Here is a 26,077-nt window from a genome sequence, read left to right on the forward strand (position 1 = left end):
AACTTCCCTCCCACAGGTGAATCAGGAAGAGAAAATTCTAACAGAACGTGCCCTTTCTAAATAGGGTAGAAAGATGAAGACTGCAGATATACATGTAAAACTTATGTAGAGAGATTTGTCTCATCTCTGTGTATCCTCTGTTCTCTTCCCTGGGTATATGTAAGGGTTTACATCCACTTTAAGATTTGTTTTAACTACTTGCCGGCCACCCCAGGCAGATTTACTGCGGCAGGGCGGCTCGGCTGCGCATAATCACGTAGCTCTACGTGAATATGTGCGCGTAAATTCGGCAGCGCAAATGCACCACCGGAGCTGCGCTCCTGCTGTGATTTGGCCCACGTAATCTTCGGCTAGAATGACAGAAGAGCCGCCTGCTTATGTAAACAAAGCAGGCGGCTTTTCTGTCAGAGAGGCATGGAAAGATCATGTGATTCAGCAAAGCTGAATCACCGATCTCTCCCTGCCTCTGTCCAACCCACCCCCCCACACAGTCAGTAAGCACTATAAGGTGTTTACTTAACCCCCTGATCACCCCCAGTGTTAACCCCCTCACTGCCAGTGTCTTTTATACAGTAACAGTGCATATTATTTAGCACTTATCACTGTATTAATGTCACTGGTCCCCAAAAAGTGTAAAAAATGTCAGTTAGGAGTCCGATCTCTCCGCCGCAATGATGCAGTCCTGCTAAAAATCGCTGATCGCCGCCATAACTAATAAAAAAATAAATAAAACAATGTGACTATCCTTTGTACTTGTACGCCGAGGCGTCCAGATTGCTCCTTTCCTATTCCTGCATCTGTTCGTTATGCTACTGCTAACTGTTAATTATGTCATTTTGACGTGTACACTTCTGTTAAAGCGGAGTTCCACCCTGGGACATTTTTTTTTTATAAAAATACCCCCGGGACAGTCAGGGCTAGTGCATTCCACAATGGCTAGCCTCTGATCTGTCCCGGGTTGCACTTACCTTTTAGAAGAAATACTTACCTTGAAAATGTATTGTCCAGCGCTGCCATCTCAGGTGTGGGCAGCTTGAAGCCAGCGCGATCCTCTTCTGCGTCCTCTTCCGTCCTCTTCGGTCCCACGATGCACTGCACCGACCCCGCCGTCACTTCCGGTGCCGCAGCGTCATCCCTGCACAGCTTCTGGGCATGCCCAGAAGCTGTTTTGCAAGGTATGACGGCGCCTGCACCGGAACTGACGTCGGGGCCGGTGCAGGCGCATTGATTCCTGGGAGCGATGACGTTCAGCTCCCAGGAATCATTGCAAAGACAGGAAGTGATGAATCGCCGTGGCCGCCGACGGGAGGAAGAGGAAGTAAGGTAAGTATATTTTCTTCTAAATGAGGTAAGTAAAAAAAAAAAAAATTGCGATTATCCATTTGTTTTTCAGGTGACCCGGAGCAAGAAGATGGAGGTAAGTATAAATTTAGGGTGGAACTCCGCTTTAAGTACCGTACCTTTATTGTTTATTGGTATTGTTTTGAACTGCATTCCTTTTGCTTTAATAAAAACCGTTTGAAAAGAAACAAAATAAATAAATAAAAAGTCCAAAAATCTATCCCGTGGTTTGTAAACGCTATAACTTTTGCGCAAACCAATTACAATACGCTTTTTGTGATTTTTACCAAAAATATGTAGCATAATACAAATTGGCCTAAACTGATAAAAAAAAATTCATTTTTAAAATTTTTAAGCACTGATTACTGCAGTAATGTCACTGGTACCCCCAAAAGTGTCAAAAATGTCAGTCAAGGGTCCGATCTGTCCGCCGCAATGTCGCAGTACCGCAAAAAAAAATATCGCAGATCGCCGCTATTATGCGCTAAAAAAAAAACAACAAAAATGACAGAAATCTTTCCCTTTGTTAGTAAACGCAATAACTTTTGCGCAAACCAATCAAAATACGCTTTTTGCAATTTTTTTTTTACCAAACATATGGTAAAAAAAAAATTTGGCCTAAAATGTTAAAAAATTTAGATTTTTACATTTTTTTGGGGGAATTTCATATAAAAAAAAATGTGAAAAATATTGTTATTTTTGCAAAATTTACGCTCTTTTTTTGTTTATAGCGCAAAATCTAAAAACCGCACAGGTGATCAAATAACACCAAAAGAAAGCTCTGTTTGTGGGGAAAAAAGGACATTTTATTTGGGTACAGCGTCGCACGACCGCGCAATTGTCCGTTAAAGCTTTGTAATTCTGAATCGCAAAAAAATGGCCTGGTCATTAAGGGGGTAAAACCTTCCGGAGCTGAAGTTGTTAAGCTCAGTCACTAAGAGGTTAAAAGATGTTGTTAAATCTGTGATCTGAAATTCAGTGACTTTCAAAGTTTTCTAGTTACATTGTAAAGAGCGGACAGGAAATGTTTAGCAGCTCCATGTGAATGAAGATGAAAGTCCGTCATTGTTCCTGATAGCACTTTGTCTGTTTACCCGTCCTCAGGTTTCCAGTCTTTCATCACTGGGCATTCTTTGAGCTCTGCATTGTTTTGCACCAGCTGGCTGTAGTCACCTATGTTACTGGCTGTTTTCTTCGTTATACATCTGTTCCCCCCCCCCTCCCTCCCCACTGCTCCTACTCTGCACACATCATACCAAAAAAATAAAATATGGGAATCTCATCTTTAAAGAGAAAGTAAACTTCCATCTTTAAGTTTCAGTATATTAACCACTTTAGCCCCCGGAAGGATTTGCCCCCTTTCTGACCAGGCCCTATTTTGCGATTCGGCACTGCGTTATTTTAACGGACGATTGCGCGGTCGTGCGACGCTGTACCAATCCAAAATTGACATCCTTTTTTCCCCACAAATAGAGCTTTCTTGTGGTGGTATTTGATCACCTGTGCGATTTTTATTGTTTGCGCTATAAACAAAAAAAAAAGCGACCATTTTGAAAAAAATAATATTTTTCAAATTTTTTTATATGAAATTTAAAAAAAATTTAAAATTTTGAACATTTTAGGCCAGTTTGTTTTCTGCTACATATTTTTGGTAAAAAAAAAAAAAAAAATCGCAATAAGCGTATTTTGATTGGTTTGCGCAAAAAGTTATTGCGTCTACTAACTACGGGAAAGATTTGTCATTTTTATGTTTTTTTTACTAGTAATGGCGGTGATCTGTGTTTTTTAGCGGGACTGCAACATTGCGGCAGACAGATCGGACCCCTAACTGCCATTTTTGACACTTTTGGGGGGACCAGTGACATTACTACAGTAATCAGTGCTAAAAATATGCACTGTTACTGTAATAATGACACTGGCAGGGAAGGGGTTAACCCTGTTGATGATCAAGGGTTAAATGTGAGCCTAGGGGAGTGATTCTGACTGGGGGGGGGGGGGGGGGTTGGGTTTCTGAAATGACCATAGAGACATGTGATCTTTTTTTCCCCTACAAAGCATGGAATAAAATCCATCACTTCCCTAAGGTAAAGCACAAGATATACACAGGCTTCATTTTCCCATAGGTAATCGGATGCTCTTCTTCTTTCCGTGGCCTTTGAGACCAGATCTCTTTTACACTGGGAAACGCGGTTTACATCCAGCTGGGCATACATATAAGAGCCATCTTTAATGCCATTGATGCTCGTTACCCCTGCAGGGTTTGGTGATGCGGTGAGTGCGGTCCTGGGAGAGACGGGGAGCGCGCAGGTTTTTTTCACGATCACAAATCACCATTGAAGATTGAATATCATTTGTGAATTTGTTTATCATTATTTTACATGGACATTTATATTTTTTGGATTTATTATGCACATGTTCACCTTTTACCACTTTATTGATATTTGTTATATATATTTTGTTGTTTTAATATCATCAGTACGATTTCATATCTATTTTTACACTATTTATTTATCAGACTTTAGATATATTTTTTTAGTGAAATAACTTTATTTATTTTCCCCCAATCTCCCATTTAACTTTCACTCAATCTCAGATCCAGGCAGCGCCATATACCTCCTGTTTTCTTTTTACCGCATTTATCTCTGCCAATGTGAACGGGCTCTTGGGTTATACAGCTGGGTTGCCTTCCTAATCCCCAGCCTGTGATTGGATAGTGAGGGAGCAATGAGTTTGGCTCTCAGGTCTCTCCTCCAATCAGCATGCACCGTCACATATCAATTCATAATAGAGAAGGGGAGGCACTCACTGTGGTAAAAGCCAGGAAAGTAATCTATTGAAGCATAGTTACATCACTAAAAAGCTTCAAAGGTCCAACGTGTTTCACTCCATGGGTGGAGCTTAGTCATAGGACCTTATGAGACGAAACGCGTCTGTACACCTCTAAGTGGCAGATTTAGCTCTGCCAATGTGAACGGGCTCTTAGGCTATACAGCTGGGTTGCCTTCCTAATCCTCAGCCTATGATTGCCTAGTGAGGGAGCAGTTGCAGACCAATGAGGTCAGCTCCTCCAATCACCATGCACCGTCACATATCAATTCATAATAGAGAAGGGGAGTCGCTCTCCGTGGTAAAAGCCAGGAAGGTAATCCATTGTAGCATAGTTACATCACCAAAAGGCTTCAAAAGGCCAACGCGTTTCACTCCATGGGTGGAGCTTAGTCACAGGACCTTATGAGACGAAACGCGTATGTACACCTCTAAGTGGCGCATTGATCTCTATCAATGTGAACGACTTCTTGTGCTATACAGCTGGGTTGCCTTTCTAATCCTCAGCCTGTGATTGGATAGTGAAGGAGCAGTGGCAGACCAATGAGGTCAGCTCTCAGGTCTCTCCTCCAATCACCATGCACCGTCACATATCAATTCATAACAGAGAAGGGGAGCCACTCACTGTGGTAAAAGCCAGGAAGGTCATCCATTGAAGCCTAGTTACATCACTAAAAAGCTTCAAATGTCCAACGCGTTTCACTCCATGGGTGGAGCTTAGTCACAGGACCTTATGAGACGAAACGCATCTGTACACCTCTAAGTGGCGCATTTATATCTGTCAATGTGAACGACTTCTTGTGCTATACAGCTGGGTTGCCTTCCTAATCCTCAGCTTGTGATTGGCTAGTGAGGAAGCAGTGGCAGACCAACGAGGTCAGCTTGCTGGTCTCTCCTCCAATCAGCATGCACCATCACATATCAATTCACAATAGAGAAGGGGAGCCGCTCTCTGTGGTAAAAGCCAGGAAGGTCATCCATTGAAGCATAGTTACATCACTAAAAAGCTTCAGAGGACCAACGCGTTTTACTCCATGGGTGGAGCTTAGCCACAGGACCTTATGAGACGAAACGCGTCTGTACACCTCTAAATGGCATATTTATCTCTGTCAATGTGAACGGGCTCTTAGGTTATACAACTTGGTTGCCTTCCTAATCCCCAGCCTGTGATTGCATAGTGAGAGAGCACTGGCAGACCAATGAGGTCAGCACTCAGATCTCTCCTCCAATCCGCATGCACCATCACATATCAATTCATAACAGAGAAGGAGAGCCGCTCTCCATGGTAAAATCCAGGAAGGTAATCCGTTGAAGCCTAGTTACATCACTTAAAAGCTTCAAAGGTCCAAGGCGTGGGTGGAGCTTACTCATAGGACCTTATGAGACGAAACGCGCTGGAACTTTGGTGATGTAACTGTGCTTCAATGTGTCCACTGCCTGGCTCTTACCATGGTGAGTCGCTCCCCTTCTCTGTTTTGGATTGATAGGTGAAGTGTGCACAACGGTCCCCTGACCCTACGGGGCCTGCACCCGAGATCAGACGCATAGCAGGGCTTGTCAGATCTCAGCACAGCATGGACATGTGCATGCAGGACACCTCACTGAGCTTTAGTGCTTCCTCACCCTCTCCCAGTCTGAGTGCTGCTTCACCACACACATACAAAACATTCCAGGCTGGCAGAGCAGTGTAAATCCCAGGACTGGATGGACAGATATACAATCAATAACTCCTTTATATGCATTTCAATGGTGAATGAAGTTGTGTGCATGTAGGCTGTCTATACAGAACCTGGAAGGGTCTGCTGGGACTTACAGTGCCACACCACCTAACAATAGGGAGCCTACCGGTGCATGCTGGGAACTGTGGTGCCATTGGAAGTCCCAGCCTTCCCAGCACCGAACCCAGCCCAGTATTTACCCCTCCCCCTCCTCCAGCACACTCACCCTCCGCCTGCTCGATCCGCTACATACACCTCTGGACTGCAAAATGAACCGGAACCAAAACTCGCCAGCTGCGCACCGCACCGGAAGGAGTCGCTACAGCCCGCCCCCTGTACGGAAAACACACGGGCTGAGAACGAGAGAGCTAAAGAATGATAGAGGGTGAATGGGATAGAGCGACGCCTGTGGAGACTGCGCGAACTGCTGTTTCCGTACATCAGCTCTCTTTGCGCCATCTAGAGGAAGAAAATTGACATTGCAATTGAATTGCAACAAAGCTTGGTCCAGATGTGAACTGAGCAGCTAGCTGTCTTCTTTCAATTTATTTTTATTGATTAAAAAAAAAATATATATAAAAATATTTGAAAACAATAGAAATGCCAGTAGGATGACATGGTGTATACAGTGCAATACGGTGCATCCGGAAAGTATTCAAGCGGCACCATTGGAAAAAAAACTGCAAGACAATAGCATAAATGTGCTAGGATGCATCGCATACTAGCACATTATGAAATACCTTAGAACAAAGCCCCCGCAGCGGTGCCCGGTCACTGCTGTAAGAGCTGACATGTTACCCCAGCGTTTCTTCCGGGTTCGCAGGCTCCAGCACTGTGAGTGGCCGGAGCCACGATGACATCACTACTGCACATTTGCGTAGGAGCCCTCCATTCCGGAGCTCTGAAGTTCTGAAGCTCTGGTGTTCCGGAGCGCTGAAGTTCCAGCACGATACGCCAGACTTTCAGATCGCATGCACCCAGGGCCGGGAAAAGGGGTGGGCAAGAGGAGCGGCTGCCCTGGGCACTGTGTTATTTAGTGAGGTTTGGGGGGCACCACAAGGAGATTAAGGTGTATGTGATTTGTGTTAGAAAGGGGAATTTGGGGGGTATTGTTCTAGGAAGGGGAATTGGGGGGGGGGTGCTAAAAGTAGTGATTTAGGTGGGTTTGTGATCAGAGAAGGGATATGGGGAAAAAGGTTTGTGCTGGGAGGGGGGAATTGGAATGGAAGGGAGAAGATGTATACTCAGAGGGGAAATTTTAGGGGTTGAGCATTTGCGCTAGAAGGGGTGTATTGGGGTTGTGGGGTGAAAATATTTGTGCTAAGAGGGGGGACTACAGCAGGGAGGTGGATTTGTACTGGGAGAAGGGGGAATCTAAGTTTAGGTGGTAAATATGCAGACTAAAGCTCAGTTTCTTTGGGGGGAGGGGGGATCTTTGCTGACACATAATGCTCATGCATCTTTTTTTTTTTCTGGGGGGGGGGCGCAGTTTGGTATGTTCGCCCTGGGCTCTAGATAACCTTGTCCCTCTGATATCAGCGACTGCATACAGGGTGAATATCGCCTAAACCGTGCAGGTTTAGAAGATATTAATTTTACCTACAGGTAAGCCTTGTTATAGGCCTACCTGTGGGTAAAAATCACTAAGCGGGGTAGACAACTGCTTTCACAGCGCTTCGCTTTTTCCACATTTCGTTATGTTACAGCCTTATTCCAAAATTGATTAAATTCATTATTTTTCCTCAAAATTGTACAAACAATACCCCCTAATGACAACCTGAAAGAAGCTTGTTTGAAATCTTTGCAAATGTATTAAAAATAAAAAAGCAAAAAAACTCCCATGTACATAAGTATTCACAGCCTTTGATCAATGCTTTGTTGAAGCTCCTTTGGGACCAATTACAGCCTCAAGTCTTTCTGAGTATAATGCTACAAGGTTGGCACCTATTTTTGGGCAGTTTCTCCCATTCTTCTTTGCAGGACCTCTCAAGCTCCATCAGGTTGGATGGGGAGTGCCGGTGCACAGCCATTTTCAGATCTCTCCATAGATGTTCAATCGGGTTCAAGTCCGGGCTCTGTCTGGACAATTTACAGACATAGTTACATAGTTACATAGTAGGTGAGGTTGAATAAAGACAATAGTCCATCCAGTTCAACCTGTGAGTTGTCCCGTAGCCACTCCTTTGTTATCTTGGCTGTGTGCTCAGGGTCGTTGTCCTGTTGAAAGATTAATCTTCATCCCAGTATGAGGTCCAGAGCGCTCTGGAGCAGATTTTCATTAAGGATGTCTTTCTATATTGCTGAATTCATCTTTACCTCCATCCTGACTAGTCTCCCAGTTCCTGCCACTGAAAACCATCCCCACCGCATGATGCTGCCACCACCATGCTTCACTATAGAGATGGTATTGGCCAGGTGATGAGCAAGGCCTGGTTTTCTCCAGACATGACGCTTGTCATTCAGGCCAAAGAGTTCAATCTTTGTTTCATCAGACCAGAGAATTTTGTTTCCCATGGTTTCTGAGTCCTTCAGGTGCCTTTTGGCAAACTCCAGGCGGGCAGTCATGTGCGTTTTACTGAGGAGTGGCTTCCGTCTGGCCATCCTACCATACAGGTCTGATTGGTTGAGTGCTGCAGAGATGGTTGTTCTTCTGGAAAGTTCTCCTCTCTCCACAGAGAAACGCTGGAGCTCTGTCAGAGTGACCATCGGGATCTTGGTCACCTTCCTGACTAAAGCCTCGTACACGCGCAACGATTGTTGGCCGTGAATTTTCGGCCAACATCCGATCGGCCCATTGTCGGCTTGTTAGTATGATGCTTCCGACAACCGACTCCGACTTTTCGGCCGAACAAAATCTGGTGTGCAGGCTATAAAATTTTTGTTTCCGTCAGTCAGTACAGATTTCGGCAGACAAAATTCAGATGAGCAAGACTGGGCATGCTCAGAGAAGAAAAAAACACACGGAAAGTTAACCAGCACATGACATCACTTCTGAAGTTGGTTTTTGTTGGCCAAGAAAATTAGTGTGCAGTCTAGAGCACATTTCAACCAACACAACAACACTGGACAAAATACGGCCGATCGGTCGGCCGATAATCGTTGCGTGTGTACGAGGCTTAAGACTCTTCTCCCCCGATCGCTCAGTTTCGCAGGACAGCCCGCTCTAGGAAGAGTCCTAGTGTTTCCAAACCTCTTCCATTTATGGATGATGGAGGCCACTGTGCTCATTGGGACCTTCAATGCTGCAGAAATGTTTCTGTACCCTTCCCCAGATCTGTGCCTCCATACATCCCTGTCTCTGAGGTCTACAGACAATGCCTAGGACTTCATGGCTTGGTTTGTGCTCTGACATGCACTGTTATATGTAGGACCTTATATAGACAGGTGTGCATTTCCAAATTTTGTCCAATCAACAGAATTTACAACTCCAATCTATTTTGGAATAAGGCTGTAACATAAAATGTGGAAAAAGTGAAGAGCTGTGAATGCTTTCCGGATGCACTGTACATGCATCCATAAACATTAGTATTGCATTATCTTAGATTGCAAGCTCTAAAGGGCCATACACACTATAAGATTTTCTGAAGACTTTTTCCTTCAGATTTACCTTTTCTATGTAGTGCAAGGGCCTGCCAGATTGCATACAAATTGAAAGTGTTTAGGTCTGACCTCATATTATATGGTTTTGGTAAATCTAAAGGAAAAAGTCTTCAGAAAATCTTAGAGTGTGTATGGCCCATAACAAGCAGTGCTCCCTGATTCATCCTGTTTTGAGTTGTATTCGAACTTTACTTTCTGCCCCCATGTTGTAAAGTGCTGCACAAACTGTTGGTGCAAGTCTTGTGTAGTAATAATAGTATTAAAGCGGAGTTCCACCCGAAATTTATACTTACCTCCATCTTCTCGCTCCCGGTCACCTGAAAAACAAATGGATAATCGCAATTTTTTTTTTTCACTTACCTTTTAGAGAAAATATACTTACCTTACTTCCTTCTTCCTCCCCTCGGCGGCCACGGCGATTCGTCACTTCCTGGCTTTTGCAATGATTCCTGGGAGCTGAACGTCATCGCTCCCAGGAATCATTGCGCCCGCACCGGCCCCGACGTCAGTTCCGGGGCGCGCGCGTCATTCCCTTCTAAACAGCTTCTGGGCATGCCCACAAGCTGTAGAGGGATGACGCGCGCGACCCGGAAGTGACGTCGGGGCCGGTGCAGTGCATTGTGGGACCGAAGAAGGTGGAAGAGGACCGAAGAGGACGCGGAAGCGGATCGCGCTGGCTTCAAGCTGCCCACACCTGAGATGGCAGCGCTGGAGAAGACAATTTCAAGGTAAGTATTTCTCCTGAAAGGTAAGTGCAACCCGGGACAGATCAGAGGCTAGCCATTGTGGAATGTGCTAGCCCTGACTGTCCCGGGGGTATTTTTATAAAAAAATGTATAACTAGGGTGGAACTCCGCTTTAATATCCATAGACAATGGTATTGGAGTTATGTGATGCGTGCAATAAAGTTGTTCACAGAAAAAAAAAACTGAAAGCAGCTGTGGATGGTGGGATGGGCTGATGTTTACTGATCCACAATGGTAGAAGAAGAAGCAGGGCTGAGCAGCATGTCTTCAAGAAGAAATATCATTACATAGCTCCCAACTGTCCCTGATTTCGAGGGACTGTCCCTGATTTGGAACAACGTCCCTCTGTCCCTCTTTCCTCCTCATTTGTCCCTCATTTTGGTCTGATCTGTATAGTTCTATATAAAATGCACTATTTATCTTTCAAAACGTGTTTGCCAGTGCTAAACCTTTTATCCAATTTCTAAATTCAAAGGTCACATGCCTGATGAAGGGGTCCTGCGAGGCTCCAAAATGTTGATTTTGCTGTAAAATAAAGTTTTGGACCCATTTTGACAATCAATGGTAGTTGTGACGTTCTCTCCCTCTGACTCTCAGATTGGATCCCAAAATTTTGCCTTTGAATGTCTCTGAGAACCCTCCTCTAGGCAGATATGTTAAAGTGTTTATATGTTATACTTCTTTCTATGCTCGTAAGGAGATAATTCTCAGATGGAAGTCAGCTAACCTTCCCATGGTAGCCTCTTGGCATACTACTCTTAACACGATATTGCCTCTGTATAAGCTTACCTATATTAACTGCAATCATCCTAAAAAATTTGACAAGTTCTGGTCTGCATGGATAGATTCTTGGGGCTCACATAGAGCAGAGGAGAAAAGTGAGGGGGGAGGCACAACCCCAACGAGGCAGGATTTCCTCCAGAGGCAGCCACCATGGAAGAGAGCAGCCACCCTATTCCATCAGATTGTGGAGCTGTCCACTTCCCACAGCTCAGCTGTGTGGGCCCTTTTCTAGCACATGTGCAGCTGATCGCATTGTTGCAATTGGTATTCCCTGCCCCAAACAGATCAAATGTGGCAAAAACACCAGCCATTTGGGTACCACATGGTTGACAAGGCATTTAACCTCCACTCAGGCCATTGGCAACAGCACCTGAAAGCCACACAGAAAGGTCACAAATCTTCTCCTCATTCTTCATCCTTCAAGTCTACCCCGCTATATCTCATGACCTCTCAGCAGCCTCCACTGACAGGGATGATGGTATAGGAAAAGGAGAGGGTGTCACAGGTCCTTGCAACATGTCTGCCAGCAGAACACCACCGGCTGTAGAGCGACCGGTGCAAATACTCTAATTTTTTTACAAAAAGGCCAATTCTTGCTTCTATCAAGATTACCTCTAATCATTTCCTGCTCTCTCTGGCGGTGTGTTCTCTGAGCATTCTGCGGGGAAATTTTTTTCTTCCTTTCACTGGTCTGTAGATCAGTGCCAGGTTCAGCGGCAGAATAAGTTTGCCACCAAACCCAAAACCATTCCTTAATGACCCTACTGGTAAGCTAGTACTGGTGAAACTGAAGAGGGGTATGGAAAACAAGGGATACCTGGTCTCTGTGGGTGGCTACATAAACATGCAGCTCACCAATACTGAGTATATTAATAGGGCAATGTCTGGGCATCTTGGAGAAGTTCTAATAAGGTTTATTAATGTATTGTATATATGAGGAGTAGAAGAGGAGGAAGAAGACCACGAGATGAGAGAATAAAGCAATTTCCAAATTTGTTTTGTAAATTTATTTTGAAACTTCTCTTTCAAGGTTACTGTTAGGCCCCGTTCACATACAAGCGACGCTACTTCCAGGGGCAACCTCCGAGGTCGTGGTGCGAGCAGCGCGCCGCGACCTCGGAGCGGCCGGCACGGACTTCATAACATTGAAGTCTATGACGGTCGCCCCAAAGAAGCTCCGGACCCTTTTTCTAAGTCGGAGTGACTTGTGTCGCTCCTATTAGAACGGGTCCGCAGCTTCCCTATGGAAAGCGACCTGTGAGGCGACCAGGTCGCCTCACAGGTCGCCTTAGTGTGAACGGGGACTCAGTCCCCGTTCACACTACCGCGACTTGTCAGGCGACTGGTCAGCCTGACAAGTCGCGGTCCATTCTGTGCTACGGGAACCGTTCTAAAAGGAGCGACTCAAGTCACTCCGACTTCAAAAATAGTTCCTGTACTACTTCGGGGCGACATCGGAGTGACTTGCATTGACTTCCATTAAGTGAAGTCCATGCAAGTCACGCCGAAGTCGCAGTGCACGAGACTTCACAGGTCGCCCCGAAGTCGGATCGCCATAGTGTGAACCGACACTTAGACATTGTTTATTTTGTTAAGTACCTCTATAGGGTTTACTGTGTGAAGGCACCACCAACACCCAAGGCCATAATTTACCGCACTTGTTAATTCTATCCAAAGTCTGCGAAAGAGACACCAGATTTTATCTAAAAAAAAAAGAATTGTTAACCTTGGCCTGAATGTAATATATTTTTGCTTCTTCACATAAGACTGGCTTACTGTGGTGCAAAACTTTGCTATTTCCATCCAAAGTCTGCCAAATAGACACCAGAATTTATCCCGAAAATCTCTAATCTTGTTCTGAGTGCACTAAATTGTGGTCTCATCATATGGACTGGCTCCCCAAGCCATTGTTTACAAAATAAGAAAAGCTTGCACGTAAAAATCTTTTTAAACGTAATTTTTTTTCTTTATATATGTCAGTTTTGCTGCAGCAGGTTCTATACACAGTACAGATGCACCACTTTACAGGCAGACTAAGGGGACCCCCCAGGCACTATATTTAAACACATTTTTCATTTTTATTGTTTCACTTCAACCATAAATAAAATCACTGTTCCATTTAAAACAATCTTTTAAAAAAAAAAATGTTTGCATTGATACATGTCCCCCAGGGCAGTACCCAAGCCCCCATACCCTTTTTATGGCCAATAACTTGCATATAAGCCTTCAAAATGGGCACTTTTCATTTTTCAAGTTCAGGTCCCATATACATTTATAGGGTTCGCGCTTCAGGTCCAAACTTTTGTAATGTTCAAGAGTTCTGGTGTGAACCGAACCGGGGAGTGTTCGGCCTAACGCTACAATAGGCACAGACATGGTGTCTCGGAAGTGAGCGAGCACGGGTGCCAAAGCTGCTTTTTATGGGGGCACTTGCAGAAAAAGAGGATCAGGACTGCTCTGTGCAAAACTGTTGCACAGAGAAGGTAAGTATAAAATGTTTGTTATTTTAATTTAAAAAAAATGAAGCTTTAATGTCACTTATAAGGCCCCATTCACACTAGTGCGACTTGTCCCGCGATTTTGGACCGCAAAATCGCATGACAAGTCGTTTTCCATTATTTTCAATGAGCCCCATTCATATCAGTGCGTTTTGAAGTCGCACCGACTTCAAAGTAGTTCCTGCACTACTTTGCCACGATTTTAATGCATTTTGAGGCATATAGCCTTGCCCATGCTTTCAAAATCGCGGCAAAAATCGCGCCGCGAAATCGCGGCAAAATTGCGTTGCAATAGTGTGAAAGGGGCCTAAGTGGGAGCAAAGTCCACTTTTTAACTTGTACCTACAGGTAAGCCTATAATAAGGCTTACCCGTAGTTGCAGTGAATATCTCCTAAATTTGCACTGTTTAGGAGATTTTCACATGAGATGTAGCCAGTGATGTCACCCATGCATGCGCTCTGAAGGGGCGGCATATCGCGCAGTCCCTTTAGAGCTCTGTCAGAGCTGACACAGCTGAAGCCCGCAAACTGGGAAGGAAGACCGGGTGAAGATGGAAGGGCCATAGAGCCGTGACAGCGCTGCATGGGAGGGATCAGCTTTACAGGTAAGTCTGTCATAATGTGTTAGTATTCTCTGCAAATTAGTACATTATGACGTAAACCTGCAGGGGGCTAGATTTCTTTTTTTTTTTTTGTCGGTTAACTACCACTTTAAGGGGATCGTTTTTTTATCCACCCTGCTTTATATGTTGAAATCATTTTCTGTAATAATTATGAAATTAAAATAAAAACAAATAATAGTAAAATAAATCAGACAGTGAAATTTGTAATGTCTCCTGCCATCAGCGGTCGGAGAGGACATGCTCCCTCATATTGGGGGTCAATGTAATGCCCATTACATTGGTAGGCAGTGAAGAACAGCCTCCTTATTGTGTATTGCTCCCTTACATTGGTGGTCAATGGAGAAGCACACTCTTTCAAAGTTATTAGGGGGAAAAGGGCCTCCATACCTTGGTAGTCAGAGGAGAAATGGCTTCTTATGTTGGTGGTCAGCAGGAGAGGTGCCTCTTTGCCTTGCTTATTGCTGTAGAAATGCCCATTTACATTGCCGGTCAGCAGAGAATGGCCTCTGTCCATTAGCTGTCAGTGGAAAAGGGCCCCCTTACATTGGAGATCAGTAGATGAGTGCCCCCTTACATTGGTAATCAGTGAAGTGCCTTCTTATTTGGTAATCAGTGAAGAAGTGCCCACTTACATATTTATATTGGTAATAAGAGATGTTTTATCGTGCATTGGTGATCAGTGGAGATATGTCTCCTTACATTGGTGATCAGTGGAGATATGTCTCCTTACATTGGTGATCAGTGGAGATATGTCTCCTTACATTGGTGATCAGTGGAGATATGTCTCCTTACATTGGTGATCAGTGGAGATATGTCTCCTTACATTGGTGATCAGTAGAGAGGTGCCTTCTTACACTGGTGGTAATAGGAGAAGTACCCCCTCAATTTGGCAATTAATTGAGAAGTGCCCAAAATGAGTGGTCAGTGGGAGAGGTACCGTATACATTAGTGGTCAGTATGAGAGGTACCCTATACATTAGTGGTCAGTGGTAGAGGTACCGTATACATTAGTGGTCAGTGGGAGAGGTACGCTATACATTAGTGGTCAGTATGAGAGGTACCCTATACATTAGTGGTCAGTGGTAGAGGTACCGTATACATTAATGGTCAGTGGGAGAGGTACGCTATACATTAGTGGTAGTATGAGAGGTACCCTATACATTAGTGGTCAGTGGTAGAGGTACCGTATACATTAGTGGTCAGTGGGAGAGGTACGCTATACATTAGTGGTCAGTATGAGAGGTACCCTATACATTAGTGGTCAGTGGGAGAGGTACCCTATACATTAGTGGTCAGTATGAGAGGTACCCTATACATTAGTGGTCAGTGGGAGAGGTACCCTATACATTAGTGGTCAGTGGGAGAGGTACCCTATACATTAATGGTCAGTGGGAGAGGTACCCCATACATTAGTGGTCAGGAGGAGAGGTACGCTATACATTAGTGGTCAGTATGAGAGGTACCGTATACATTAGTGGTCAGTGGGAGAGGTACCGTATACATTAGTGGTCAGTGGGAGAGGTACCCTATACATTAATGGTCAGTGGGAGAGGTACCCTATACATTAGTGGTCAGTGGGAGAGGTACCGTATACATTAGTGGTCAGTGGGAGAGGTACCGTATACATTAGTGGTCAGTGGGAGAGGTACACTATGCATTAGTGGTCAGTGGGAGAGGTACCCTATACATTAGTGGTCAGTGGGAGAGGTACCGTATACATTAGTGGTCAGTGGGAGAGGTACCGTATACATTAGTGGTCAGTGGGAGAGGTACCCTATACATTAATGGTCAGTGGGAGAGGTACCGTATACATTAGTGGTCAGTGGGAGAGGTACCCCATACATTAGTGGTCAGTGGGAGAGGTACCGTATACATTAGTGGTCAGTGGGAGAGGTACCGTATACATTAGTGGTCAGTGGGAGAGGTACCCCATACATTAGTGGTCAGTGGGAGAGGTACCCTATACATTAGTGGTCAGTGGGAGAGGTACCGTATACATTAGTGGTCAGTGGGAGAGGTACCGTATACATTAGTGGTCAGTGGGAGAGGTACCCCATACATTAGTGGTCAGTGGGAGAGGTACACTATGCATTAGTGGTCAGTGGGAGAGGTACCCTATACATTAGTGGTCAGTGGGAGAGGTACACTATACAATAGTTGTCAGTCGGAGGGGTAACATATACATTAGTGGTCAGTGGGAGAGGTACCCTATAGATTAGTGATCAGTGGGAGAGGTACCCTATACAATAATGGTCAGTGGGAGAGGTACCCTATACATTAGTGGTCAGTGGGAGAGGTACCCTATAATTTAGTGGTCAGTAGGAGAGGTACGCTATACATTAGTGGTCAGTGGGAGAGGTACGCTATACATTAGTGGTCAGTGGGAGAGGTACGCTATACATTAGTGGTCAGTGGGAGAGGTACGCTATACATTAGTGGTCAGTGGGAGAGGTACCCTATAAATTAGTGGTCAGTAGGAGAGGTACGCTATACATTAGTGGTCAGTAGGAGAAGTACGCTATACATTAGTGGTCAGTGGGAGAGATGCCCTATACATTGGTGGTCAGTAGGAGAGGTACGCTATACATTAGTGGTCAGTAGGAGAGGTACGCTATACATTAGTGGTCAGTGGGAGAGGTACGCTATACATTAGTGGTCAGTGGGAGAGGTACGCTATACATTAGTGGTCAGTGGGAGAGGTACGCTATACATTAGTGGTCAGTGGGAGAGGTACCCTATAAATTAGTGGTCAGTAGGAGAGGTACGCTATACATTAGTGGTCAGTAGGAGAAGTACGCTATACATTAGTGGTCAGTGGGAGAGATGCCCTATACATTGGTGGTCAGTAGGAGAGGTACGCTATACATTAGTGGTCAGCAGGAGAGGTACGCTATACATTAGTGGTCAGTGGGAGAGGTACGCTATACATTAGTGGTCAGTGGGAGAGGTACGCTATACATTAGTGGTCAGTGGGAGAGGTACCCTATAAATTAGTGGTCAGTAGGAGAGGTACGCTATACATTAGTGGTCAGTAGGAGAAGTACGCTATACATTAGTGGTCAGTGGGAGAGATGCCCTATACATTGGTGGTCAGTAGGAGAGGTATGCTATACATTAGTGGTCAGTGGGAGAGGTACCCTATACATTAGTGGTCAGTGGGAGAGATGCCCTATACATTGGTGGTCAGTAGGAGAGGTACGCTATACATTAGTGGTCAGTATGAGAGGGACCCTATACATTAGTGGTCAGTGGTAGAGGTACCGTATACATTAATGGTCAGTGGGAGAGGTACGCTATACATTAGTGGTAGTATGAGAGGTACCCTATACATTAGTGGTCAGTGGTAGAGGTACCGTATACATTAGTGGTCAGTGGGAGAGGTACGCTATACATTAGTGGTCAGTATGAGAGGTACCCTATACATTAGTGGTCAGTGGGAGAGGTACCCTATACATTAGTGGTCAGTATGAGAGGTACCCTATACATTAGTGGTCAGTGGGAGAGGTACCCTATACATTAGTGGTCAGTGGGAGAGGTACCCTATACATTAATGGTCAGTGGGAGAGGTACCCCATACATTAGTGGTCAGGAGGAGAGGTACGCTATACATTAGTGGTCAGTATGAGAGGTACCGTATACATTAGTGGTCAGTGGGAGAGGTACCGTATACATTAGTGGTCAGTGGGAGAGGTACCCTATACATTAGTGGTCAGTGGGAGAGGTACCGTATACATTAGTGGTCAGTGGGAGAGGTACCGTATACATTAGTGGTCAGTGGGAGAGGTACACTATGCATCAGTGGTCAGTGGGAGAGGTACCCTATACATTAGTGGTCAGTGGGAGAGGTACCGTATACATTAGTGGTCAGTGGGAGAGGTACCGTATACATTAGTGGTCAGTGGGAGAGGTACACTATGCATTAGTGGTCAGTGGGAGAGGTACCCTATACATTAGTGGTCAGTGGGAGAGGTACCGTATACATTAGTGGTCAGTGGGAGAGGTACCCTATACATTAATGGTCAGTGGGAGAGGTACCGTATACATTAGTGGTCAGTGGGAGAGGTACCCCATACATTAGTGGTCAGTGGGAGAGGTACCGTATACATTAGTGGTCAGTGGGAGAGGTACCGTATACATTAGTGGTCAGTGGGAGAGGTACCCCATACATTAGTGGTCAGTGGGAGAGGTACCCTATACATTAGTGGTCAGTGGGAGAGGTACCGTATACATTAGTGGTCAGTGGGAGAGGTACCCCATACATTAGTGGTCAGTGGGAGAGGTACACTATGCATTAGTGGTCAGTGGGAGAGGTACCCTATACATTAGTGGTCAGTAGGAGAGGTACACTATACAATAGTTGTCAGTCGGAGGGGTAACATATACATTAGTGGTCAGTGGGAGAGGTACCCTATAGATTAGTGATCAGTGGGAGAGGTACCCTATACATTAGTGGTCAGTGGGAGAGGTACCCTATAATTTAGTGGTCAGTAGGAGAGGTACGCTATACATTAGTGGTCAGTGGGAGAGGTACGCTATACATTAGTGGTCAGTGGGAGAGGTACGCTATACATTAGTGGTCAGTGGGAGAGGTACGCTATACATTAGTGGTCAGTGGGAGAGGTACCCTATAAATTAGTGGTCAGTAGGAGAGGTACGCTATACATTAGTGGTCAGTAGGAGAAGTACGCTATACATTAGTGGTCAGTGGGAGAGATGCCCTATACATTGGTGGTCAGTAGGAGAGGTACGCTATACATTAGTGGTCAGTAGGAGAGGTACGCTATACATTAGTGGTCAGTGGGAGAGGTACGCTATACATTAGTGGTCAGTGGGAGAGGTACGCTATACATTAGTGGTCAGTGGGAGAGGTACGCTATACATTAGTGGTCAGTGGGAGAGGTACCCTATAAATTAGTGGTCAGTAGGAGAGGTACGCTATACATTAGTGGTCAGTGGGAGAGGTACCCTATACATTAGTGGTCAGTAGGAGAGGTACGCTATACATTAGTGGTCAGTGGGAGAGGTACGCTATACATTAGTGGTCAGTGGGAGAGGTACGCTATACATTAGTGGTCAGTGGGAGAGGTACCCTATAAATTAGTGGTCAGTAGGAGAGGTACGCTATACATTAGTGGTCAGTGGGAGAGGTACGCTATACATTAGTGGTCAGTGGGAGAGGTACCCTATAAATTAGTGGTCAGTAGGAGAGGTACGCTATACATTAGTGGTCAGTAGGAGAGGTACGCTATACATTAGTGGTCAGTGGGAGAGGTACGCTATACATTAGTGGTCAGTGGGAGAGGTACGCTATACATTAGTGGTCAGTGGGAGAGGTACGCTATACATTAGTGGTCAGTGGGAGAGGTACCCTATAAATTAGTGGTCAGTAGGAGAGGTACGCTATACATTAGTGGTCAGTGGGAGAGATGCCCTATACATTGGTGGTCAGTAGGAGAGGTACGCTATACATTAGTGGTCAGTGGGAGAGGTACCCTACACATTATACACTAGTCCTTCTTTGAAGTGGAGATTACCTTAAAAAGTGAAGGATAACTATGTTATGAAGCAGTATTAAATGCAAAAGCAAACATTTATTATATTGCAGCATACCAATTCTTAGATGTGATGGCTGCATTCGTTTTCTTTTTTAGGCTTTGTTTTTTCATTTTCACCTGGTGATCCTGCAGGTAAGTCTGTTATTTTTTAACAGAACAAGCAGTCCTACAAATGTAGCAGTTAAAGGACTGAGACAAACCACTAATCACTGACAGGGGTGCCTACAATAGTCAGCTTTTTTATTTATTTATGCAAAACCTTTATACCAAAAAGAAAAAAAAGTGTTGCTGTAACTGCTTACAAAGTGTGAGCTGGAGTTTGGCTTCAATTTGTTAGCGTGTCTAAATTTACTAGTGCATCTAACACTCCCCAACCCCACCCAGACTGACAATGCTGCTGTCCAAAGGTGCCCCCTGTGCTCCTTCATCCAGACTGGGAGCACTCTAATACAGGAGATGTGTTACTGGCCAGATCACCAGGTGAAAATAGAAGGAAAAAGCCTAAAAACAGAAAAGGAATGCAGCCACCACATCTAATGATTGTTAAGCTGCAATATGTTACATTTTTGATTTTGGGTTTAATACCGCTTTAATTTTGCCTAAGCAGTACCCTGAATAATCTACTTTTTTTTTTTTTTGGCATTCCCCTAAAAAACAGCAGTGTGCTTCCTGGTATGTCAGTGTGCCTAGGCACGTTCGTGTCTACAGCCTTTCTATGTATCTTCAGTGTGGGATCTAAGGTACTGGTGCCTCTGACTGCTGGGCTCAGGAGATTTGGAATGAGATCTGGTTGTCCTTGTGTCAGGATTCAAATCCAAACTAAGGGTCTCTGGCAGTGGCTCTTCATATGGAGCCACCTGAAGCTCTCGATAACTCCTTGTCTGTTTTCTTGGAAAGTCTTCAGTGATACTCTGTTTCTTGCTAAACTCCCTGCTCCTGCCTTTAACTGCCTATTTAAAGTGTTTCTAAAGAAATTTTTTTGTTTTTAATTATAAAAATGTCATACTTACATGCTCTGTGTAATGGTTTTGCACAAATCAGCCCCAATCCTTTTCTGGGGTCCCCCCCCCCCAGAGCTCCTGGCTCCTCCACCCTTCCAAGAGTTCCATTTACTATGGGGCACTCATGCAGGCTCACTCCTGAGCCACGCTCTGTGTGTCCATTGAGACGGACAGCGCAGCTCGGCCCCACCCCCGGGTTCCCACCTAACAGGCTGCCTTGATCTCCAGTGAGAAAGGAGAAAGCGGAGTGTAATGCCCCATACACACGTGCAGATTATCTGCAGACTTTTGTCTGCAGACTTACCAAAACCATATAATATGAGGTCAAATCTAAACACTTTCAATTTGTATGCAATCCGGCAGGCCCTTGCACTACATAGAAAAGGTAAGTCTGCAGACAAAAGTCTGCAGATAATCTGCACGTGTGTATGGGGCATAATACAATATGGTGGAGAGTTTAACTCCACAACAGGTGGGTGTTTGTCCTATTCGAGAGGAAGTGGGACTTGCACAGTTGGCGCCAACATCTGCCCAATCATAAGACCTCCTTACAAGTTGCCCTGTAAGGCATTCCTTAACCCCACAGCTGTGGGGCATAGAATGAACTCAAAGGTGGGTTCGGACTAGGATCCAAACACCCCTGAGCTTATCGCTGGTCCTTTGCCTACATTTTTTTGGGCAGAGCTTAACTTTGTCTTTAACACATTTACTGAATGATTATACTCCCCAAAAACATCACCCGCACCCCCCAAAAAATGAGGCACACACAAACTTTTATTATTTACAAAAATGAAATTTATTCTGCAAGCCATTTAATACCGTGTCTTTCTGTGTCCAACATGTAGTGCTAAGTTCTACCAGAACTGGGTACAAGAGTACATTGTGTTATTTCGGATAGCCTGGTATGACAGATGATAAATTGCTTCTCTAGTAACACTATGAGGGTTGAAGAAGCCCTGTCAATAATATGAAGGGGCAGCCATTTAACCTGCTGAGCAAGAATTGGTTTATACCAGTGATGGCGAACCTTGGCATCCCGAGATGTTTTGGAACTATATTTCCCATGATACTCATGCACTCTGCAGGGTAGTTGAGCATCATGGGAAATGTAGTTCCAAAATATCTGGGGTGCCAAGGTTCGCCATCACTGGTTTATTCCATAGCATAAACAGTGGTGCCTGCAGTGCTATGGTCACATTGACGTTACAGCATATGTTCTTTCCATTGATTCCCTTCCGTAGGCTCTCCTGCTTGCAACAATGGAAATGTTGAAAAGCCAACTTGGCTGTTATATTTGAACTACAAAATATCACTAATTCCTCTGTACCTCCTTTCATTTATTCCCACTGAACAGTTATGCTGTCAATTGTTTCAGTAGATAAAATGGTTCCCTCTTCAGTGCATCCAAAGTAGAACAAATTTAAGGTGCACCTTCTATTTTATAATAGACTTAGGCTCGGTTGACACTGATGCCACCTAGGATCCGACTTGTGAGACCCCCAAGTCAGATGATATGTGAAGTTCAATGTTTATCTATGAGAGCTGTCTTAACTGATACTACCTAAGTCTGTCCAAATTTAGAAAAGGTTCCTGCACTAATTTGGTCCGACTTTGATACGACTTCAAAGCCACAGAGTGTAAAAAGTCACATCAAAGTCACAGAGTACGAATTCCAAAGTTGCACTAAGATTTGCATGACTTTGGAGTCCGTCTAGTGTGAACCGAGCCATAGTGCTGAAAAGGAGGAGGATGCGAATGAGATAACCATTGAGAGGTAAAAAATTTGGCAGGTTGGGTTGAGGGAGTTATGTGTGTCTCAGATACTTGGAGGCCTGACTCCAAGCTAACCAAAGACACTTGGAATTATTTGAAATGTTGATTGTGAATCGGGTCTTCTAAAGCCCCGTACACACACGTCGAAAATCGGCAGGGAGTTTTTGTCCGACGACCGATCTGCCGATTTTCGGCTTGTTAGTATGGTGCTTCCGACAACCGACTCCAACTTTTCGGCCGAAAAAAAATCTGGTGTGCAGACTATAAAATGTTTGTCCGCCGTCAAAACACGGCCGATTTTCGTGCAGTCAGTACAGATTTCGACAGGGAAAAATCTAATGAGCAAGACTGGGCATGCTCAGAGAAGAAAGAACACAAAGAAAGCAATCCAACACATGACATCACTTCTGAAGTAGAATTTTGTTGGGCGAGAAAATTCGTGTGCAGTCTAGGCACATTCCAACCAACAAAACACCACTCTGGACAAAAGACGGACGATCGGTCGGCTGATAATCGTTGCGTGTGTATGGGGCTTAAGGCTGAAGGGACCCAAATTCCAGAGGCAAACTCTTCCAGAGGGAAATTCTTCCTCAAAGAATGGAGGCTGCTGGTGGGCTGGTGGGGGAACTCAATAGTAATGCCCATGGTTTTGGGATAAGATGTCCAACAAGCTCATACAGGTGTGATGGTCAGATGTCCACAAACCCTTGGACATATATTATACCTATCATATTTGAAAATCTTGCCATATGCCAATCTTTTGTCTAATGAAAGAAGCTCTGTGGCCAAAAAGGGCATTCTCATTGGACAGAAGAATGGTGGTTGTCGGGGTTTAGCCATGAAATCAAGCAAATTGGCCCCCTATAGTAACAAAGTAAAACTAGTTTTAAAGTGAGACATAATATAAGCTTTCCTAGCAATAATATCAGACATCCTGTGGTATCTACTCTTAGGCTGAATAGACCCAAATTCCAGAGGCAAACTCCAAAATTCTGGTGGGCTGGTGGGGGAACTCAATAGTAATGCCCATGGTTTTGGGATAAGATGTCCAACAAGCTCATACAGGTGTGATAATCAGCTGCCCACAAACCCTTGGACATACATTATACTTATCATATTTGAAAATCTTGCCACATACCAATCTTTTGTCTATTGAGAGTGGCTCTGTGGCCAAAAATGGTATTCTCATTGGACAGAAGAATGGTGGTTTTCGGGGTTTAGCCATGAAATAAAGCGAATTGGCCCCCTAGTAGCAAAGTAAAACTAGTTTTAAAGTGAGACGTAAGATAAGCTTTCCTAGCAATAATAGCAGACATCCTGTGGTATATACTCTTAGGCCGAATAGACCCAAATTCCAGAGCAAACTCCAAAATTCTGGTGGAGGCTGCTGGGGGGCTGGTGGGGGAACTCAATAGTAATGCCCATGGTTTTGGGATAAGATGTCCAACAAGCTCATACAGGTGTGATGGTCAGCTGCCCACAAACCCTTGGACATACATTATACTTATCATATTTGAAAATCTTGCCATATGCCAATCTTTTGTCTAATGAGAGTGGCTCTGTGGCCAAAAACGGTATTCTCATTGGACAGAAGAATGGTGGTTGTCGGGGATTTAGCCATGAAATCAAGCAAAGTGGCCCCTAGTAACAAAGTAAAACTAGTTTTAAAGTGAGACATAAAGACAGCATTGTTTTTGCCATCTTTTCAGCTAATAGAAACATCCAATGTGTTTCGGGGGTAATGGACTAACCCCTTTTTTAGGGCCTAGATAATATATAGTATAAAAAACACACATATAATAATAATAATAATATTATTAATAATAATTATTATTATATATACTATATTATATATAATAATATATATTAATTATTATAATATTATAATTCTACTATTATAATAATAAATATTATAATATTATATAATAATAAATATTTATTTATATATATATATATATATATATATATATATATATATATATATATATATATATATACACACACACATACATATATATATATATTATTATTATTATACATAATAATATAATATATAATAATATAATATTATACATAACAATAATAATATAATAAAATATAATATAATATAATATAATATACATATGTTCACATAGTTATTAATGCTTTATCATAATTTTGTTTCTGATTTATTTTGTAAAATTGCATTATACACAGTGGGGTTGATTTACTAAAACTGGAGAGTAGTGCAGCTGTGCATGGTAGCTAACGAGTTTCTAACTTCATCTTCAGCAAAACCTGAAAGCTGATTGGTTTCTAAGCAGAGCTGCACCAGATTTTGCACTCTCCAGTTTTAGTAAATCAACCCCAATGTAATTTACCCACTACTACTAATCCTATTATTTTATTTCATTATTACATTTGATTTTTATTATTCTTTACATGTTAGCCCTAAAAATGGGGTAGTCTATTCCCCTGAAACGCATTGGCTGTTCCTAATAAATAAAGATTTTAAATACATTTTAAAAGAGGCAAACATTTGTGCTAGGTTTTTTAATCGTACACTTAGGCTTCATTCGCATGGTCATATGGGTATTTTGTGCATAGAATGTAGGTTCCTGCTGGCAGAGCTAGCAATTGGAAGGGCAATCAGAAGGGCAGCAGCCTGGGCCCCCTACCATAAACTGAACTCCTGCAAAGAAAATATTTTATCTTTGATGCATTTGAAAAAAAAAAACTCTAACCACATTGGTCCAGTGCAATCAAACATCTATCAGATTTTCAGCTAACAGGATCAACATTCTGTACTTGCTGAATATGTTCCTAGCCTGAAAAAACGAATGCACCCACCATATCTATCTAAAGACTGGTAAACTGAAATATTTATTTTTGGGTTTAGCTACACTTTAAGGCCCCGTTCACATTGGGGCGATCCGACTTCCCGGGGCAACCTCACAGGTCGCGGCGCGCTGCTCGCACCGCGACCTCGGAGCGGCCGGCACGGACTTCATTGAAGTCAATGCAGGTCGCTCCAGGTCGCCCCAAAGAAGCTCCGGACCCTTTTTCTAAGTTGGAGCGACTTGTGTCGCTCCTATTAGAACGGATCCACAGCTTCTCTATGCCAGGCGACATACGGCGACCTGTCAGGCGACCAGGTCGCCTGACAGGTCGCCCCAGTGTGAACGGGGTCTAAGTGTCAACTGCGGTGAACCATGGCTATAATGTTACTCTTGTTGTATTACGCACCCATGCCTTTTCTTGCATGCCATCTACAGTGTATTCCCAAGCAGTGATCTTGGCGCTTCTCTTATATACAGAGGGTACATTTTTGTCTAGATACCATATGCAGCTTTGCAGGAATAAATGACACAATGGCTTCTGCACTGTACCCGGGTGCCTTCATTTCACTATAAAAATATAAGCAAAACTCCAGCAGACATTATGAGTGGAAACACAGAAGATGATTAGAAAACATGCCTAGGAGCATTTGCAGTAATTCATAATACGGAATCTATTAGTAAACTTTAGCTATGTTAGTGCCCAACTCTTATGTGCTCTGTAAATTGCAACTCTCCAGGTATCCTACAATACCACCACCCTTGTTCAAATTGTGCCACTGTTAATGACTGGACAA

General features: G+C 43.9%; 1 protein-coding gene across 1 annotated transcript in view; it reads right to left on the reverse strand.

Moving 5' to 3' along the window:
- Positions 1 to 6,186, reverse strand: part of MEGF8 (multiple EGF like domains 8) — a 113,601-nt gene extending 107,415 nt beyond the window's left edge. Inside the window, exon 1 of the mRNA XM_082273582.1 lies at positions 6,112 to 6,186. The gene's annotated coding sequence lies outside the window, so the exon portion shown is untranslated. The remainder of the gene's footprint in view (positions 1 to 6,111) is intronic.
- Between the last annotated feature and the right edge of the window lie 19,891 nt (positions 6,187 to 26,077).

The sequence above is a fragment of the Pelophylax lessonae genome (genome assembly GCF_965119305.1).
Source record: "Pelophylax lessonae genome assembly, chromosome: 12".
Lineage (NCBI taxonomy): Eukaryota > Metazoa > Chordata > Amphibia > Anura > Ranidae > Pelophylax > Pelophylax lessonae.